Here is a 20,755-nt window from a genome sequence, read left to right on the forward strand (position 1 = left end):
TGATATGGGGCTCCCTCCCAGGAGTCCTGGATCATGACCTGATCTGAAGGCAGAGGCTTAACCCACTGAGCCACTCAAGAGTGCCCTCTACATACTGCTTCTGCAGGCTGTATCTAGAGGCCACACCTCACATTCTGGCCCATTTGCACACACATTGTCTCATTGATTCTTCATAATTATTGCAATAGGTGGTTATATGTGCTATCTTCATTTTCTTGAAGGGACACTGAGATGAGGCAGGATGTGAGTTTACTGGTGGGTGGTGACACCCAGATTTATCCTGCAGGGCTGTAACTCCATAGGCCATGATTTTGGTATTGTTTCATGTTTGGATTGGTACAAATGACCTCTGTGGCAACTATGACAATTGCATGAATTGAAGTTTTGACGCTGGGGCCAGCAGGGAGGAAGGGGAGCATTTCAGAGTTCAGTTCAAAGCTGAGTGAGTGCCTGGAGGTCTGATGAAGCAGCCTGGCTTTGGGAAGGCTCTTAGGACCACAACCTTCTCTCTTCCCAATGTGCTTGCATTTGCCACAAGGAGCAGTTCCTGTCATCTTCACCCAAGACATCTTTGAATTCTTCTCATAAGCTATCTGCATGCATTGATGCCATACAACTAGTTACTCTTCAAAAGAGGAAAGTACAAAACTTATAACTTTAAAACAAAATTATTCCTTTAGTACTGAGTTGTAGGAAGCATTTACTTTATTTTTAACAAGAAAAGTGGCATTTCACTGGAGCCCCTGGGTGGCTCAGTCTGTTAAGCGTCTGCCTTTGGCTCAGGTCATGAAGGGTGGGGGAAGGAGGTCTGTGATAGAGCCCAGCATCTGGTTCCCTGCTCAATGGGGAGCCTGCTTCTCCCTTTGCGACCCCCCCCCCTCGCTTGGGCTTTCTCACTCTTTCAAATGAATAAATAATCTTTAAAAAATTGCTAGCAAACACAAAAATGTTCTATACATAATTAGTTATCACAGAAATAAAAATTATACTACAACCTGATGCTATTACCTATGTATTAGAATGACTATAGTTGAAAACAAAAGCAAAACAGTGATGATTTTTTAATACTAAAATTCTTTCATATTGCTGGTAGGAGTATAAATTGGTACAGTTCCTTGGAAATCTATCTTATAGTATGCACTAAAGCTAAATGCTCGCATACTATATGCTGTATGACCAGCAGTTCCATTGCCAAGCATATACACCAAAGAATGGCATGTAGATATTCATGAAAAAATACAGGTAGGTAAATAGGCATATCTATATATTTATACTCATAGTTGCAATGTTTATGTGAATCTAAAGTGGAAACAGCCCAAATGTTTATCTGTAGTAGGATAGGTAAATTTTGGTATAAATTTTTCTAAATTTATATTTCTTATATTAACATTTTATAACTTCATTTTTATTAGAATACACCTACTTTTTTCTTTTTAATGAACTTACACAAATAATTTTATTATTTTTATATGCTATTTAAGCAATATATAGCTAATTAATTTTGATTTGGTTTTATTTATTTATTTATTTACAATCTAAGAAACTCTTTTTTAATAGTTGGGTTAGCTCATTTATATGAACTGTGTTTATAGGTACATTTAGTGTTACAAATTAAGAAATATTTACCTGTGGGGATAATCAGTTTCAGAGGATTTGAGGAGGACTTCTGTTTATTGTACTGTTCTGTTTTACTATACTGTTCCATTTTTTGATCAGACTGGTGATAAAATTTTATCAATTTTAAACTTTTGGAACACACATTATATGTCAACTAATGCATGTCGGTTTAAATATTTATGTAAATGTATTTTTGTTTTTTCTATTTTGTTTTTGTTTTTTGTTTTCTTTTTTTGTGTAACTGTGTTTAATGAAAATTTAAGGATTTAAGGATATCTCCCCAAAATGTATATGGCATGTGCTAAATATACTATTATAATTCTAAGTAAAAATATTTACCAACCATGCTACAGGCAAAAATAAAATCAATTAAAGATGGATTTAAAAGCAAAATATGGAAGAGGAAGCATCAAAATTATTGGAATGAATAAAACAGAGTATAATTATGGCATCAGGTAAGGAATATATTCTTCAAGAAAAAAGTCAAAGAAAAAAGTCAAAGAAAGAAAAAAAGATTATGTTATCTGACTTTATAAAAATTAGCATTTTATAACAATGAAAACAATCACAGAAAGATACCATCAACAAAATGACAGGAAGTATGATTAGGAAAATCAATTTAGAATGTATATGATATTTAGAATTTTTAATGGAAATGTAAACTAATATAAAATCTGAAGGACAAATTTTAATATCTATTAAAATAAAAAAGGATCCAGCAAAGAAAGAATATATATGCAAAGAATACATATATAAAGATCACGTATATAAAGAGAATACACATACATACAAAACGTATGTATAAATATAAATTCTGGTACAGGTGAATGAATATTTATTGCAGCAATACTTGTAAACAGAAAAAAAATGTGAGGGCTAAACATTCTTCAAAAAGACAAATTAAATATTTAAATATAATACTAAATACAATATAATATTCTATGTATCAGATAATGGGAAAAATTTGTCCCAATGATTATGTAAAGATAGATATCAGAGCATATTTTGAATGCAGCATAATCTGTCCAAGCGATCACATTTATATAAATTTAAAAGGAACATACACATTCAGTATGCTAATTTGTTAAACCAGTGCAATTCATCCTTTTCAAAAATTAGTGTGTGTATGTAAAACTGTAAAAATGAGTTGGACTCATGATAGAGGTTGCTTCTGACCAGGATGGAGAAATAGGAAGGAAATAAGGGAGAATGACACAGAGTATGACACTGAATTAGAATTTACTAAAAATTATTATTTTTAGTTTAAAAAAATTGAAGCAAATATTAAAGAATTTTAAATGCTTAAAATTCTTGGTAGAACAATTCATATTTGATCACTTATTCAATATTTTATAAAATAAAAGTGTTAGAGAAGGATTTTTTATTAGATAAACAGGTTGATTTAAGTGGCCATGAGTATTGGCAAAGTGATTTGGAGACCAGATGAAAGGTCAACTCCGGACCCTAAGTAAGGGATGTTAGTATGTCATGCTGGAACAAAGGTATAAAGACCCTAGAGACACACCCCTGAAAATTTCACCTATCTTGTTTTGCATTAGAGATGGTGAAGGGGAACAGAGGAAGGCAAGGTTAGTGACAATCGCTCTTTTATTCACCTATTCATTCATTCAGAAAGGATTTATGGAGCAAGAGCTATATATTGCATACTATCCTAGCTGCCATCAGGTCACACAGGCAAGTTTCATTCCATCCCAATGAACTGTGCTGAGCCCTCTAAGAATAAGTACAAATGGCTACTGTAGTACAGAAGAAAAGATTTCTTTGTGGGTACCAGGGAAGATCTCACAGGCTGGAGGGTTTTTGAAAGATGAGGTGTATTGCGACAGTGGAAGAGACCTGTGCACCACTCTGTGTAAAGAAATGGAGGCAGGAAAGATCAGGGACATTGGGTCACTATCATCATCTTGTCCTGCTCAAGCAGAGACTGTCTTGTGGGAACCAGCAGAATGGAGGCTTTAAATCAGCCTGAGGCCTCATTGCCAAGAGCCCTTTTGACTGTTCCTCGTTGTTATGGGTGATTGGAAGCCATCTAAGCATTTCCAGACCGGGGATATCACAACAATTACTGTTTTGGAAACGAAATCCTGTTAGCTGGGCAGAGGAAGGTCTCAAAGGAACAGGGACCAGGGACAGAAAGACAAATGAGGTTGCTAAAGAAAAACACAGACTAGTAAGACAGAGGCCATGTCGATGGAAAAGGAGGGGGGAGAATTTAAAAATGAAAGTGATATTATATGGCAAGGTTTGATGGCTATTTGGATATGAGAAGGTAGGGGGAGGACAGATGTGATAATGACTGAATTTTCAGAGCTTCAGATAAGCACTTGTAAGTCATCCAATGATGTCCACTTGGCAGGTGGAAATAGGAAAACCAATTATTGGTCTTCTTCTGCCTATGAATTTCAGGAAGGTTGTATTGAAGCTAGTTCCTCTTCTACTCAGGAGTCCCGTTTGGGCTAATAAGCTATAGAACCAGTACTTACTTCATGTCATGGCTTTGGCTGTGACAGGAAAGTTTATTTAATAATTGAATTTTCCTGAGGTGCCATCAGTATGGATGCACATCTAAGGGAGAATATTTCTCTTTTGACAACATGCTGTGAAGTGAAAATTTCCAGAGACCTGGAAAAAATATTAACATAGGAAGACATTGAGAAAGGATACTGATTGGTTTACTGAAAATGATTATGTTCAGATGAACTCAATATGTGTAGTCAGTCTCAAAAATAATCACTTCCTCTACTCTTAGAATGTCATGGTATTAAAATCTTCCATGGCCATTCAGACATTCATCACTTGAACACACAAGGAAAAGGAATACTGAACTCCTTTGATACCTGGAAGCATGACTTTAAATAGTTGAGAAAATTAACAGCTCAAAGCAGGAAAAGTTAGACTGGAAACTAGGTGATAAGTCATTAATTTGGGGAAAGTCAGAAGATGTCACTGAGTATTTGCTGGTCACTTATTTATGTCAAGAAATTGATTACTTCTTTTGCCCAAAGTGAAAAAGCTCTGAAGACACTTTGTCAAGATCTGAATGTTTTGTAAACAGTTATAGTCATGGTCTCAGAAGTGCTTTAACTCATATTCATTGGTTATGCTCTAACTCAGAGCCAGGGCATAGATTTCGAACAATGAAATCCAAATGTCAATTTAAACAACATGCCTGCAAGTTGCAAGTTCTTGAATATTCAATTAAATCGCTAGCTCCCTCAGTTATGCTTCCTCTAGCAAAAAGGATTCTCGTTTCCTGAATCTCAATGACATTTTCTTTATCCATTTGTGAGATGCCTTATTTAGAGAAAACCAGTGTGAACTTATATATTCATCTGTTTTGTAATGGTTCACAAGACTGGGTCGCTTTGCTCTAGGAGAGGATATAAAATCAGAAGAAAGTGGATTTTCCCATGTCAATCATGAGAAGAAGAAATTATACTTGAGAACAAGGTAGAAGGAAGCTAGATTAGCTCCGGTTAGGAATCCATGCAGATAGATCCATGCATAACCTCTATCTCTGTCAAAACAGCTATTTTACTTTTGTTGCCAGCATGACAGTACTGAATGCCCAGTGCCCATTGAACTTGGGATCAATTTCTGGCCCATGTCAAGTGGATGAGACATTTTGTCAGCTTATGATTTAGTGCCTTTTCCATGGTGGATGCTCTCTGCTGGGCATTAATGGGCAATACAAAGGTCTTCATACTTTGTGCCCACTCCCATGTCTCCACCTCAGACCACCTTGTCCTTAATCTTCTTATTGTTCTCTATGCAGGCCCTTCACCAATTGACCAGCCCATTGGCCACTGCTCATGAATTCACATATATTCTAATTTCAGGGTATTTCTTTTTTCAAGATTTTATTTACCCGAGAGAGAGAGAGAGAGAGAGAGCACAAGTGAGAGAGAGCATGAGTAGGGGGAGGGGCTAAGGGAGATGGACAAGCAGACTCCCCACTAATCAGGGAGCCTCAGATAGGGCTAAATCCCAGGACCCCAGGATCATGACCTGAGCCAAAGTCAGATGCTTAACTGACTGTGCCACCCAGGTGTTCCAAGATTTATTTATTTATTTGAGAGAGAGAGAGAGAATGAGGAAGAGAGAGCAAGGAGGGGAGGGGTAGAGGGAGAAGAAGAGGGAGAGAAGTAGACTTCTGGTTTAGTGTTACTTTCTCAGGCTATCTGCATTGGTCTTTAAGAAGACCAAGATTGTTATAGCCTTGGACTTGAACTTGGGATCAATTTCTGGTCCACTCCCTTGCTTCCTTCTGGTTTCTGCTCTGATATGACCTCCTCCTAGGTCCCTCCTCTGAATAGCTCATGCTATACACTCCCCCAACTCTTTTTTTTTTTTCATGAGAGACAGAGAGAGAGAGAGAGAGAGAGAGAGAGAGAGGCAGAGAAATAGGCAGAGAGAGAAGCAGGTTCCATGCAGGGAGCCTGATGTGGGACTCAATCCTAGGACTTCAGGATCATGCCCTGGGCTGAAAGCAGGTGTTCAACCACTATGCCACCCAGGTGTCCCTCTTCCCACTCTTTACAACATTATTCTTTAATGTGTCTTGCTTTCTCTTCATAGTGAGATGGCCCCCAAGAGAGAAAAACCTTTTTTTCCCCTTTCTTCTTTTTGGGCTTCTGTTCTTGCTAAGACCTACACTCCCACTGTACTCTATGTATGCCCTGTAATGCAAATCATTTATGTCCTCCTTGTAAGGGTCAAGGAGTTTAATGATTCTCTAGAATAATAGCATCTATGAAGGACCAGATGAGAATGACCAGAGAAAGCTATCATATGCATATTCCAGACCACTGGCACTAGACAACTCCAAGCCAAGGCCCTCTAGCTCCAAGGAATAACACCTGGGACCTCATTTTTGTTTTTTTTGTTTAATGGTTTCCTGGATGCCCAAGAGGACACAGGCACCAGACCACTATACTCATTAAAAAACCCCAGACCCAGGATCCCTGGGTGGCACAGCGGTTTGGCACCTGCCTTTGGCCCAGGGCGCGATCCTGGAGACCCCGGATCGAATCCCATGTTGGGCTCCCGGTGCATGGAGCCTGCTTCTCCCTCTGCCTGTGTCTCTGCCTCTCTCTCTCTGTGTGACTATCATAAATAAATAAAAATTTTTTTTTAAAAAAACCAAAAAACAAAAAACCCCAGACTCAGAACAAAGATGAGACTCCATCTTTTCCTTTCTGAGTCTCCTGGATGCTCCATCTCTCTCTCTCTCTCTCTCTCTCTTTCTCTCTCTCTCTCTCTCTCTCTCTCTCTATATATATATATATATATATATATATATATATATATATATATCCCTGATGGAGAGTGATGTGGAACATTTTTCATGTGCTTGTTGGGCATGTGTAGGTCTTCTTGGAGAAATGTCTGTTCAGGTCTTTTGCTCATTTCTTGACTGGACTGTTTTTTTGAGGGTGTTGACTTTGATAAGTTCTTTATAGATCTTGGATACTAGCCCTTTATCTGATGTCATTTGCAAATATCTTCTCCCATTCCATAGGTTGCCTTTAGTTTTGTTGACTGTTTCTTTTGCTGTGCAGAAGCTTTTGATCTAGATAAAGTCCCAGTAGTTCATTATTGCTTTTGTTTCCCCTGCCTTTAGAGACTTGTCTTGCAAGAAGTTGCTGTGATCGAGGTCAAAAAGGTTGCTGCCTGTGTTCTCCTCTAAGATTTTGATGGATTCCTGCCTCACATTTATTTTACTTTTTTAAAAGATTTTATTCATTTATTCATGACAGAGAGAGAGACAGAGACAGAGACACAGGCAGAGGGAGAAGCAGGCTCCATGCAGGGAGCCTGATGTGGGACTCGATCCCAGGACTCCAGCATCACACCCTGGGCCCAAGGCAGCATTAAACCTCTGAGCCACCCAAGGATCCCCTGTAATTCTCCTTTTTGATAGGGTCTTTGTTTGGTTTGGGGGTCAAGGTAAAGCTGGCTTCATAGAATGAATTTGGCAGTTTTCTTCCTATTCCTATCTTTTGAAATAGCTTCGGTAGAATAAGGTATTATTTCTTCTTTAAATGTTTGGTAGAATTCCCCTGGGAAGTGCTCTGGCTGTGGACTCTTGTTTCTTGGGAGGATTTGATGACTGCTTCAGTTTCTTTGCTGGTTCTTTGCTGGTCTGTTCAGGTTTTCCATTTCTTCCTGTTTCAGTTTTGGTAATTTATAGGTTTACCGGGAATGGATCCATTTCTTCCAGATTGCCTAATTTTTTGGCATATAATTGCTCATAATATGTTCTCAAAATCATTTGTATTTCCTTAGCGTTGGTTGTGATCTCTCCTTTTTCATTCATAATTTTATTAATTTGAGTCTTTTCTCTTTTCTTTTTAATAAGTCAGCTAGGGGTTTATCTATTGAATAATTCTTTCAAAGAACCAGGTCCTAGTTTCATTGATCTGTTCCACTATTCTTCTGGTCTCTATTTCATTGAGTTCTGCTCCAATCTTTATTATTTCTCTTCTCCTGCTTTATTTAGGCTTTATTTGCTGTTCTTTCTCCAGCTCCTGTAGGTGTAAGGTTAGCTTGTGTATTTGAAATTTTTCTAATTTTTTGAGGAAGGCTTGTATTGAAATGTACTTCCTTCTTGGGACTGCCTTTGCTGTAACCCAAAGATTTTGGACATTGTGCTTTCATTTTTGTTAGTTTGAATAAATGTTCTTAATTCTCTAATTTCCTGGTTAACCTATTCATTTTTTAGTAGGATGCTCTTTAATCTCCAAGTGTTTGAGTTCTTTCCAAATTTCTTCTTATGCTTGAGTTCTAGTTTCAAATCATTGGGGTCTGAAAATATGCAGGGAATAATCATAATATTATGGTATTGGTTGAGACCTGATTTGTGGGGGCAACCCCAGTGGTTCAGTGGTTTAGCGCCACCTTCAGCCCAGGGTTTGATCCTGGAGACCCAGGATCCAGTCCCACGTCAGGCTCTCTGCATGGAGCCTGCTTCTATCTCTGCCTGTGTCTCTGTCTCTTTCTCTCTCTATAGCTCTCATGCATAAATAAATTTTAAAAAAATCTTTAAAAAAAAAAAAGCCCATAGGAGACTTGAATTGTGACCCAGAATGTGATCTACTCTGGAGAAAATTCCATGTGCAGTTCAGAAGAATGTGTATTCAGTTGAGTTTGGATGTAAAGTTCTGTAGATATCTGTGAAGTCCATCTGGTTCAGTGTGTCATTCAAAACTCTTGTTTCTTTGTTGACCTTTTGGTTAGAAGATCTGTTTGTTTGTTTGTTTGTTTGTTTTGCTGAGAGTGGATGTTGAAGTCTCCTCTTGTATTATTATCTATGTTTCTTTACTTTGGTTATTAATTACTTGATATAATTGGCTGCTCCCACATTAGGGGCATAAATATTCATAATTGTTAGGTCTTCTTGTTGGATAAACCCTTTAAGTATGATATAATGTCCCTCTTCATGTCTTAGTACAGCCTTTGGTTTAAAATCTAATTTATCTGATATGAGAATTGCTACCCCAGCTTTCTATTGAGAACCATTTGCATGGTAAATGGTTCTTCATCCCCTCATTTTCAGTGGGAAGGTGTCTTTAGGTCTAAAATGAGTCTCTTGTAGACAGCATATAGATGGGTCTTGCTTTTTTATCCAGTCTGATACCCCGTGTCTTTTGACTGGAGCATTTAGCCCATTCACATTTAGAATAACAATTGAACAATATGAATTTAGTGCCACTGTATTTCCTGTTTCTGCAGATTGTCTCTGTTTCTTTGGGTTCACTCTTCACTTACAGGATCTCCCTTAATATTTCTTGGAGGGTTGGTTTGTTGGTCACATATTGTTTCAGTTTCTGTCTGTCCTGGAAGATCTTTATCTCTCCTTCCATTCTGAATGACAGCCTTGCTGGATGAAGTATTCTTGGCTGTGTGTTTTTCTCATTTAGTACCCTGAATATATCATGCCAGCTCTTTCTGGCCTCTCATGTCTCTGTGGATAGGTCTGCTGTTAATCTAATAGTTCTCCTGCAATATGTTAGCAACTTCTGTCCAAGCTGCTTTTAGGATTTTTCTCTTTATCTCTGAAATTTGCAAGCTTTACCATTACATGCTGGGGTGTTGATCAGTTTTTATTGATTTTTAAGAGAGGTCCTCTCTATCTCTTGGATATGAATGCCTGTTTCCTTCCCCAGATTAGGGAAGTTCTCAGGTCTGATTTGTTCAACTATACCTTCTGGTCTCTCTCTCTCTCTCCATGCCTTCCAGAATCCCAATAATAACAGATTTTTTTTTTCAAACTATAACTTAATTCTTGGAGCCTCTCCTCTCGTGGGTTCTTAGTTGTTTTTCTCTCTTTTCCTCAGCTTCCTCCCTTTCGATGAACTTGTCTTCTACTTATCTTCTATGTCACTTACTCTGTCTTCTGCCCCATTTAACCTAGCTGTTAGAGCAAATAGTTTAGACTGCATTCTCAGAATATTTTTAATTTCAGCCTGATTAGATTTCATTTTTGCAGTAAGAGATTCTCTAGTCTTTTGTGTTTTTTTCAAATCCAACTAGAAACTTTATAATTATAATCCTGAATTCTATATCCAATATCTTACATAAATCCATATCCATTAGATCCGTGGCAGAAAGTATTACTTCTGGTTCTCTCTTTTGTGGTGAATTCTTCTGTCTAGTCATTTTGTCCAGTGGAGAATGGCTGTATGAATGAACAGAGTCAAAAATATCAACCACAACATGAGCAAAATGCACACTAGACAAATCTGAAGAGGTCAGGGACCAGAAAATAAAAGAAAAAAGACAACGAAAAGAAAAACAAATTAAAAAGGGGGGAGGACAATGGCGGAGGTGAGAGAATATAATCTCACAGTGATTAAGACAGGGATCAAGACAGTGACCCATTTGGTTCTGAGTGTATTTTGGTCTGTATGTTACTAAATCCCAAAATTGTCATTATTTTTTAAAAGCAAAACATATATATACAAAAGTAAAATAGAATATGGTGAAAGGAAGCCAAAAATGAAGAATATATCTATAATATATGATTATAAAATATGAAGGTTAAAAGAGAAAGAAAACTTAAATACTTAAAAACAAAGAGTTGATAAAATATCAAACTAGTTGAGGTGGGAAAAAAGAAAGAATATTGGAAAATTTTAACCTGAAAGATAAATGAACCATAAGACACCTCGAGTTTTATATACTATTTCTCTCAGTCCTGGAGTTTTCCTGCTTGGTCAGTATACTTGTTGTTCAGCTGTTCTTCCAGTTTGTCTTCTAGGGAAGGGGCCTGCTGCACTGATTCTCAGATATCTTTTGTCTGGTTGGAGTTGTACCACCCCTTGCCAGGTGGCTGGGCTCAGAGTAAGCAGTTTGCCAAGTGAGGTCTTTCTTCCCTGGAGGCTTTCAAGCCTATTACAAAAAGTGGTCTCTTTTCTATGTGTAGAGTTTCCACTATTCTTTCTTTACTTCTCAGGTTGAATTCATAGATGCTCAGGATGGCCTGATAGTTATCTAGCTAAATTTGGGGACCAGATGAAACAAAGACTCCTTCTCTTCTGCCATCTTGCTTCCTTTTTCTGTTTTTAGGTTTTTAAAAACCATTCTGGCTGTGTGGAGAAAAGAGGAAGGGAGAGGATATAAAAGTTAGTAGGCTAATGCCATGTTGCAGGTAAGAGATCACATCATGATACTCTCACTCATCACCTGGAAGTAGGGGTAGAAGGAATACTGCCTGAACTGTGTATTTATAGATGAATCACGTGGAATAGAACCTGTATATTCCATACTTAGAATCAAACCGTGTTTATCTTTTATCTGTTCTCAAATGAAAGTTTATTTGTGGATATTTATTCTTTTTTTTTTTTAAACTTAGGCACCTGCTCTCCTGTACCAATTAGAATTTCAACATGAAGAAGCAGAGCCACATAATGAAGAAGATAATTAAAAGTGATGGGGCAATTTCAAAATGACTTTAAAATAGATATTTATGAAATCTTTAAATACTAGGAAAGAAATAATATCTATAAACATAAATAAGAAGTCAAAATAGAGAGAAATAAGATCTAATTGGAAATTCTAACAATTCCAAAAGTTCTTGAAATTGGAAATATGTCAATTGATGGGATAAACTCTTGGCTGGACAGAAGAAGTAAATTTGGAAGATGGACAATGGCGGTGAATATTTCTTGAATGCAATATATATTGATAAATCATGACAATCATGAAAGAGAAGAAAGGTGCATGGAATATCTATTTAGAAGAACCAACACACACCTGTATGTAAGTTCCAGAAGGAAAGAGTGTAATATTATTTTCAAAATGATTGTGATTGAGTATTTTCTAGAATTGAAAGACAAGTATCTACAGATGGAAAATACACTCTGAGTACTAAACAATATAAACAAAATTGCCCCTCATTTAGACACATCATGGAAAAACTGATGCATGTTAAAGATTAACAAAAACCATTAAGGTTGGATCCCTGGGTGGCGCAGCGGTTTGGCGCCTGCCTTTGGCCCAGGGCGCGATCCTGGAGACCCGGGATCGAATCCCACATCGGGCTCCCGGTGCATGGAGTCTGCTTCTCCCTCTGCCTATGTCTCTGCCTCTCTCTTTCTCTCTGTATGACTATCATAAATAAATAAAAATTAAAAAAAAATTATAAAAAAAGAAAATATTATAAACAAAAACCATTAAGGTTAAAAACAAAGTTTTCACCAATGGGAAAGAATTAGATCAACAAAGGGTTCATGGGAAGCATTATTTGGGTCTGTGCTGGTGTGGCAATACCAGTTGTCAGATATTTCCTAGCCAATTGTTAAACTGCCCTGGCCTGGGCCTCAGATTAACCTCACTACTGCCATTTTTTGACTTGCCAACTCCTCCTTTAGGACACAGTGGATCTCCCCGATATACGGTAGTTGAAAGAGCTCCCCTTGTATAGCAGCATGAGTCTCAAGTGCTGTGGCTGCTATTCATTGCATGGAAATATTAAAATATCATCTGGGACACATTGCATGGAAATATTAATATATCATCTGAGAGTAGATGTAAACTATCCCTACCAATAGATGCCCAGTCAGTAGCTCAAGCAAAATAAAGATATCTTCAAATATTGACGAATCTCAACTTCCTGAAAATGAACATGCAAACACTTCATTGGGATTTTAAGTGAATCCAAATACAAGTGGAATGTAAGAGGAAAAAATATGATGAGCAAAGCATGTGGTAAAATTTACTAAAAGAGTTAAAAAGAATTCAAAATAAACATAGTTATTTAGGAAAATAAAAAAATTTGAAATAAAATGTGAGGCAAAAATAATAAGGAAAGATTTCATGGGAAAAGAGCAAAGATATTATAATGTTATTTAAAATCTGCTATGCTCCCACTTCATTTAGGTGAATAATCAGTATTTCATGAATTTAGACATAATAAGAAAAAGTTAGGAACAAATTTGTATGAAAAATATATCATAACTTCCATAAGAAGAAATCTGAACCAAATCTGTCCAAATGCATGGACATTTCCCAGAAGCATGAATAATAAATAAATACAGATAAAGTTACACAGTATCTTTAATGAGCTGGGTAATGCAAATTAAGACCACCATGAGAAGCATTTTTCTGCCTATTAAAAAGGCCGAAGTTAAGAATCCTGACAAATGGGAATTTTAATATTTTTATGACTCATTTTATTTTTACTTAACATGAGAAAAATGAGCATGTTGCTGAGCATGTGGCATATAGAAACTCTTACAGTGTTTTTACTTCTCAGTCTTCAAAAGTCGAACGTAAATGTTTCATGTATCACATCAGCTCCCTTCCTAGAGAAACTTATAATGTTTCTCTAGGAAGAACCACAATATGTACCACAATATATGTATAATAATTTTGGCAGCACCATGGCTCATAATAGGAAAAAGTGGGAAATGTTTGAATGTCCATCAATAATAATGGATAAATAATTTGTGTGTATTAATGTAACAGAATACTATATAGGAGTAAAAATGAATAAAACATAACTTTGTGAGTCAGCATGGCTCACTCTTAAAAATATAAGCAAGAAATAGAAGATTGTACTCCAAATCTTGAGTTTTTCTTATAAATTATGGAAAGAAGCAAAACAAAATCATATATGCTTTGAGATACATAGGTACCTAAGCAGCATGGATTGAGACCACAATAAAGGCAGGGAGGAGATAATAAATTTCCAACAGTGAGGCAATGGCTAAATACACTGATATATTTTTATACCATTTGGTAGTATAGAGCAGTTAAAACAGATAAAATTGTGTCACTATGTATAAACACAAGTTACTAAAATACAGTTTTGAGTTAATAAGTTACAGAATGTAACAATGCACTGCATGATGCCATTAATGTAAATGAGAATCACAACTCAGTTCATGTAGTTCATTGACATATGCATACATATGAAAAACATAAAATGTACTGAATATACACGCCTACATTCATGATAGCAGCTATGTCTGGGGTGGGAAGTATGGCTTGGGATAGAGGATGAGGGGCATTTTGGATGACAAATATATACATATTTTTATATTTTCCTTACACCTTACTGTTTTTTTTTTTAAAGAAAGATTTATTTATTTGTTTGACATAGAGCACATGTGCACCTATGTGCACATAGGTGGGGGGAGGGAATCCAAAGCAGACTCCTTTCTAAGCACAGAGCTCCATGTGAAGCTCCATCTCATGACCCTGAGATTATGATCTAAGCCAAAATCACATCGGACACCTAACTGTCTGAGCCATCCAGGCACCTCTCCTGTTTTTTTTTTAATATGAAAAATATGAATATTCATTAGAATTAAGATTGTAAATCTGAAAGTCTGAAGGATCTATTAGCTCTGCCTTTGTGCTGAATTACTAGGAGCCATCTATTTGCCTCAAATGTACTCAAAGTCCTCACTTCTAGAAACAAATTACAAAACAATTTCTTAAGATCCCTTCTGGCTCTGACAGCCTTAGTCTGACATATGACTTACAATTTCACTGTGTTTCAGGGGCAGTGCATTTGGACAGGCTATTCTAGTAAGTTTCCATTAGACCAGATAATCTTTGAGAAACCCTAAGAAAGTGATTTCAGTTAAACATGCCCAAATTATCCTGTACCTTTGACTGACCTTGAATCACCCTAGGTATAGGCTTAGACTCAGCCGGATATTGTTGACGTTCATAAGAAAGAGATGTACATGAAAGGAAATAGTACCTGTAGTCTAGGAGAGGAAGTTTCACTTTGCATAGTTATCCTGAGGGAAAAACAGAATGCTATGAGGGTCAAAAAATCATAAATGTCAAAGCTTTGGGTGAAGTGAGCATTTTTGATCTTGGTTCAGTCCACAGCATATACGGAACTCTGAGGCTGTTAGCTAAATGGAAGGGATTTCAGATGTGAATGAGCCTGGATTCAAATTCTCTGTACTACACAACTGTTAGACTTATGTGCCTGAGTACATTACTTAACTTCTTTCAGCCTCCACATCCAACCATCCAAGGAAATACAGTGAGATGATGTAGATAAAACATCTAATATATCTCCTAGCACATAAAATACCATTAATAAATGGTAGCTGGGATTATTTTAATGGTGCCCCCACTTAAGTCACTGGCATAATTCATTAATAATAATTTTTAATGTTTTATACATGCATTTATAAGCATTAATTCACTATATATTCACAATATAGATGAGTATGTAGTATTCTTGAAACAAAGCCAGGTTACTGCTCCATTTTATCAATAGCAAGAGGTTTTTACAGGCTTAACTCTGTATAAATCATGTACATAGTCCTTGAATATTTTGCATAAAGGATCTCTAGGCAATCAACTTTGGAGTGTGCATAGTTCATAGCTCTCCTCATAATATGTGCAAAGTAATCAGAAAATCCATATTATTTTCTTCCACTAACAACGCAGATTTGAGATCATGGTATAAATAATTCTTTAATAATATTCAATAAAATAAATAATAAAAATATTCTTTATGCAAGGGACCATTAAACTTTAAAATTATTAATAATAATACCTTGCCTTTTAATAGGGTTGTAAACTTTTCAAAGTATTTTTAGACTTTTTTTTCACTAGGTAATGGGAATCAGAACATCCTTCATGAGTTTATCTTCCGTTGGTCATAAAAGGAAGATAAACTCATGAAGGATGTTCTGTTTTTATTAAATGACTATACAAAATATATATTTGCAAGTTTCTTTCTTCAGCAGTATTCCTGTGATCTCTATAATCTGTAGGAAAGCAAGATGATGTACTTGAAGGTATTGACTATGGAGTTGACTATACTTGAGTCTTTTGTGATCTTTGGCAAGCCATTAACTTCCTTGAAATTTCCCATTTGTTAAAAGGGAGATAATAATATCCATCCTCAAGTGTTAAAAAGATTAGAATTACTTCTCTATGGAATCATGCCTAGTATCTTATATAATGTTGAATAAATGGTGAATCCTTCTTATTTTATTTTAAGCTCTCATCCTCTTATTACATTGAGGCTCTGAAATATAGAGGTCTTGGGAGATGTTTCCTGTGACCTGTGGAAGCAGCCTGGAATGAGGTAGAGGGGTTCCCAATAAGACATCATGGGTGTCTGCCTCTTGAAAATGGAACAAGTTAGTCTCTGAGTAGAAGATGATTCACAAGAGTTCTGGCAATTTTCATAAAGAGTTATTATCTGATGTCAGTTATCTGTCGGGAAGTAGGTAAAAACCATACTTATGCTTAGGGTAAAACATGATACAGAAAAAAAGAATGTCCCATCTCCAATTTCCAGAGTAGCAGTGACAGTGTAGTCCTCACTGAGAGGATTCTGTCCCCAGAGCATTGCTAGATTCATCAACTAGAGGCTGATGGTGGCGGTGCCCACAGGCTGGAGTGGGATACCTGAGGACTTTCTTCCTGAGCCTGTGATACCATTCCCTTCAGCAGTGTCAGAAAAAGATCAGGACATTTTGAGGGGGAAGCTAATTTCTGTTAATAGCATCATAGATTTGTACCAACTTGTATGAGTTACAAATGTAAGATAATTAGCAAAATATTAACACACAGGATGCTCCATTTAGCATTTTCCTCCCCTTCTTTTTATCGCCATATTTTCACCCAAATAAAAAAGTAAATAGATTTGTCATCTCTGCTTTGAATCCTATATTCAACTATAAGCTCCATTTTTAACTGTATTCTATCAGATTGGTGACATGATTTGGCAAAAGCTGTAGAGTGTTGGTTATACAGAATGAGTTATCCAGGATGGAGAAATGATAGGGCTGTTGTCTTGAGGCTTTGTTGACTATCCAACTGCTCTACAGACCCTCAGGAAAAAGTCTTTATTTTGACACCAAAGACCTATCATAGTGCCTTAAAAAGAGAAGGCTCCACTTCCACTTGAATTACAAGACTTAGTCAAAGTAATTCCCCTTGCCTTCAAATAACTATTTTTTTCTCCCCAAATTAAAATGCACAAGAATAAGAAGACACAACCCCATAAAAATTACCAAACATCCCAGGAAGTTTTTTTAATGTTGCCAAAAAATATTCAAGGAGATGACAATCCAGGTGGTATTTTCCATTTGACTAGCTGATATTTTAGTACTTGGCACTAGTGTGGGTCCACTCCCATAACAAACTATGTGGTGATTAAAAATTAAATGTTCTGTATTGTTTCAAGAGCTGCTGTTTAGGGCATTGCATTGAAAAATGCTACGTGAAAGGAAAGCCAGTGTTCTGATGGCAGAGGGCAATGACTGATTTCCATTTGCTCTGTACATGTCACTAGAGAAGTTCTAAGTTAGGATACCTCAGTGTCTACTTATGGGGTTTATGTATGTGGTTTCTACATGAGTTGTCTTTATAAATGGGACTCAGAAATATCTTTACACTTACCCAACAGCCTTTCCTCATCTCCATCAAGTAGAAATGAACCCTTGGGACTGAAAGTATCTTCTAGGTGTTTGATTTTGCTGGGAAATTTTGAAATGATTTTCTAGCTCCAGAGTTCATAAAAACAAGGTGATTTTTTAAATGTAATGATATTCTGAGAAACGATTCCTGTATCTTGCAACTTATATGATATAAATTCCAGGGAAAAACATGAGATTTGCAGTCAAATCTAATAGTTCTTGCTTCCCCCTGCTGCTTACTGGCTCAGTAATGGAGGACAAATTACTTAAATTCCAAACTTCAGTTGTCTCATATGTGAAATGGAGATGAAAATTTTTTCCTGAGTTCTGCTTCCAGAGGATATGGCATACTGATCTAAAAGTTGGGATGCTTGATGCAAAAGACAAAAAGGAAAACAGAGGTGAGAGAAACTCATGCAAAATCTATGAGAAAATATTATGAATGCAGAAGGTGATGGAGTCTCATTGAGAGAGAAGGAGCAGCTTTGAGTAAAAATGATCCTGGTGGATGCTCAGAGAGTATGTTGGCAAACCCTGCTTATTGTGACTTTTTCTCCCCTAGCATTTCCCAGAATAGACTGTTGCCCAATCTGTGACCCAATATGGTTGGTCAGGAATAGCAGCACTATCCGCATGCTTTTCTGAGGTGGTGAGGGTTATCAACAGAGCAGCCTATGATAATGGCTGGCAGAAAGTAAATCTCAATCAATTTGGGTAGCAGAGCTGACACTTGAGAAATCCTTGCCCACTCATATAACACATACCTCCAAGGGCTAGGTGATTACACAAACAGCACAAATCAAAGAAGAGGCATAGGCATGTCCCCTCAGGAGCAGGGCTGTGGATGGGGGGATGTGGCAAAGGTATTAGATTTACACTTTAGGATGTGTCCTTTACCAATACAGAGATACTCCTTTGCCCAGGCCTGTCCCAAAGTCCAAGTATGGTATATGTTAAAGCCTAGGATTTTGCTTCTTCTCTTTGGGAATACAGCAAATTTTAATATGGTTGGAAGCCTCAAGAAATTATGGGACCACAGGGGAAAATAAAGAAACACAGACCCCAAAAGAAGGTTAATAAGCTAACTAACTTCTATCTGATGACCTACTAAAAATGAGAATTAAAATGACACCCATAAATAGAAGGGGTAATATTGATAATGAGAAAAAATTCCAATAGTTCCTTTTAAAAGAATCAAATTAAAATACTAATCAAGAAAATTTTAATAGTTGAAAGAGGAGAATTGATTTATGGTGACAAATTGACTTTACAAAGTAATGATTTGCAGATCCCTTTCCCAGAAAGCATTGAGAAGAAATATAAAATACAAACTAATAAACAGAATAAAAGAAATTTTAAAATAATAGGCCCATTAGACAATATAAGAGAAATGGAGGAAAAAGTAGGTACTTGAGTAAATTATGCTGAAAAATCATAATTAATGGAGGATGATGATTTTATATTGATGGGATTTGTAGGGGCCACAAAGTAAATAAGGAAAAGAAATCCCAGAACATTCTTGAAATTATAGTGAAATTTAGATAGATTAAATGATGAAGCAGGATTCCAAATAACTTCTGTAAGAATCAAATTTTATCAGATACCTCAAGAGCAAAACTATTGGCAGGGTATTGAGTTTTATTTATTTATTTATTTATTTATTTATTTATTTATTTATATTAAAGATTTATTTATTTCCTTTAGGGAGAGAAAGAGAGTGTACAAGCAAGGGAAGGGGCAGGGGGAGAGAGAAATGAGAAGCAGACTCCTCACTGAGTGAAGAGCCCCATGTGGGACTGGAACCCATGATTGGGATCCTATGACATCATGGAGCTGAAACCAAGAGTAAGATGCTCAACTGACTGAGTCACCCAGGTGCTCTGTTGAGTTTTGTTTTCAATATATTCAATCTGGAGAATATTTTTAAATTTTTCTCAGTAAAAATAGAAACAAAGTTTAAAAACAGCATAAGAGAACATAATAAGGAACAACAGATCAAGACATAACAGACTTAACTATACAGGTACCTAAGTTTGTAGAATTGAAATGTATGAAACAACTTGCAAAGGTAGAGAACAAATACATAACCTCATAATTGTAGTTGGATAATTGAACATACACACTTCAGAAAATAACAGGTCACACAATCAGATTAAAATAAATTTATTACAAAATCTAACCCAATTAATTTATTACAGATATGCATAATGCATGTGTAGATAGAGGTATTCCACTAAAAATAAATATTTTTAATTCACAAATAATACAAAAATTACCATATGGAGGCTACAAATGGAGCTTCATAAATTTCAAAGATATAAAATCATGTAGACTAAGCTCTTTGATCCCAATGCAATACAATTTGGAAATCATAATAATAGAGCTACTTCAAAATTTTATTTAAGATATTTAAATAAGACACTAAAGAGGTTTTGAACAGTATTAAGAATATTATGAGCTGTTCTTTGCTAATACATTGAAAATTTAGATGAAATAGCAAATTCTTACAAAACCTGAAATGTCAAAAACTGTCAGCAAAATAACATGAAGCATTCATGAAGTGTTAAACCAATTAGAGTGGTCAGTAAGGAGTTAACCAATAAGTTCTACAAACTTCCAAGGAGTAGTTATTTATTAACTTAAAAAGTTTTTCCAGGAGAGGTGCCTGGGTGGCTCAGTTGGTTGAGCATTGACTATTGGTTTCAGCTCAGATCATGATCTCAGGGTATGAGATTGAGCCCCATGCTATGCTCTGTGCTCAGCCCAGAGTCTGTTTGGGATTCTCTCTCTCCCTCTTCATCTCCTCTACCCCCACTCATGCTTTCTCTGTCTCTCTCTCTCTCTCTCTCTCTCTCTCTCTCTCTCTCTCAATAAATAAATGTTTTTGAGGAAGTAGGAACACAGAATGAATCTTTCTAAGCTCATTTTCTGAAGTCAGAATAATATTTATTTATGTATTCATATATATATTCACATCTATATGCAGTCTAAAGAGCCACTGGAGTTTTATGTGGCCAATATACTACTGATTTGAAATTGAGAGATGAGGATAAAAAGCTCAGAAACATAACCATGTGTGTATGGCAGATGTGATATATGGTAGGCCTGGCATGCCAACCCAGTCATGAAAATGTCAAAAATATAAGCCCACTAAATGGAGCAAAGTGGATTGGATTTCTCTCATTCAATATATAAATGTGAAATCTAGA

This window comes from Nyctereutes procyonoides, unplaced genomic scaffold (assembly GCF_905146905.1).
Source record: "Nyctereutes procyonoides isolate TBG_1078 unplaced genomic scaffold, NYPRO_anot_genome, whole genome shotgun sequence".
Taxonomy (NCBI): domain Eukaryota; kingdom Metazoa; phylum Chordata; class Mammalia; order Carnivora; family Canidae; genus Nyctereutes; species Nyctereutes procyonoides.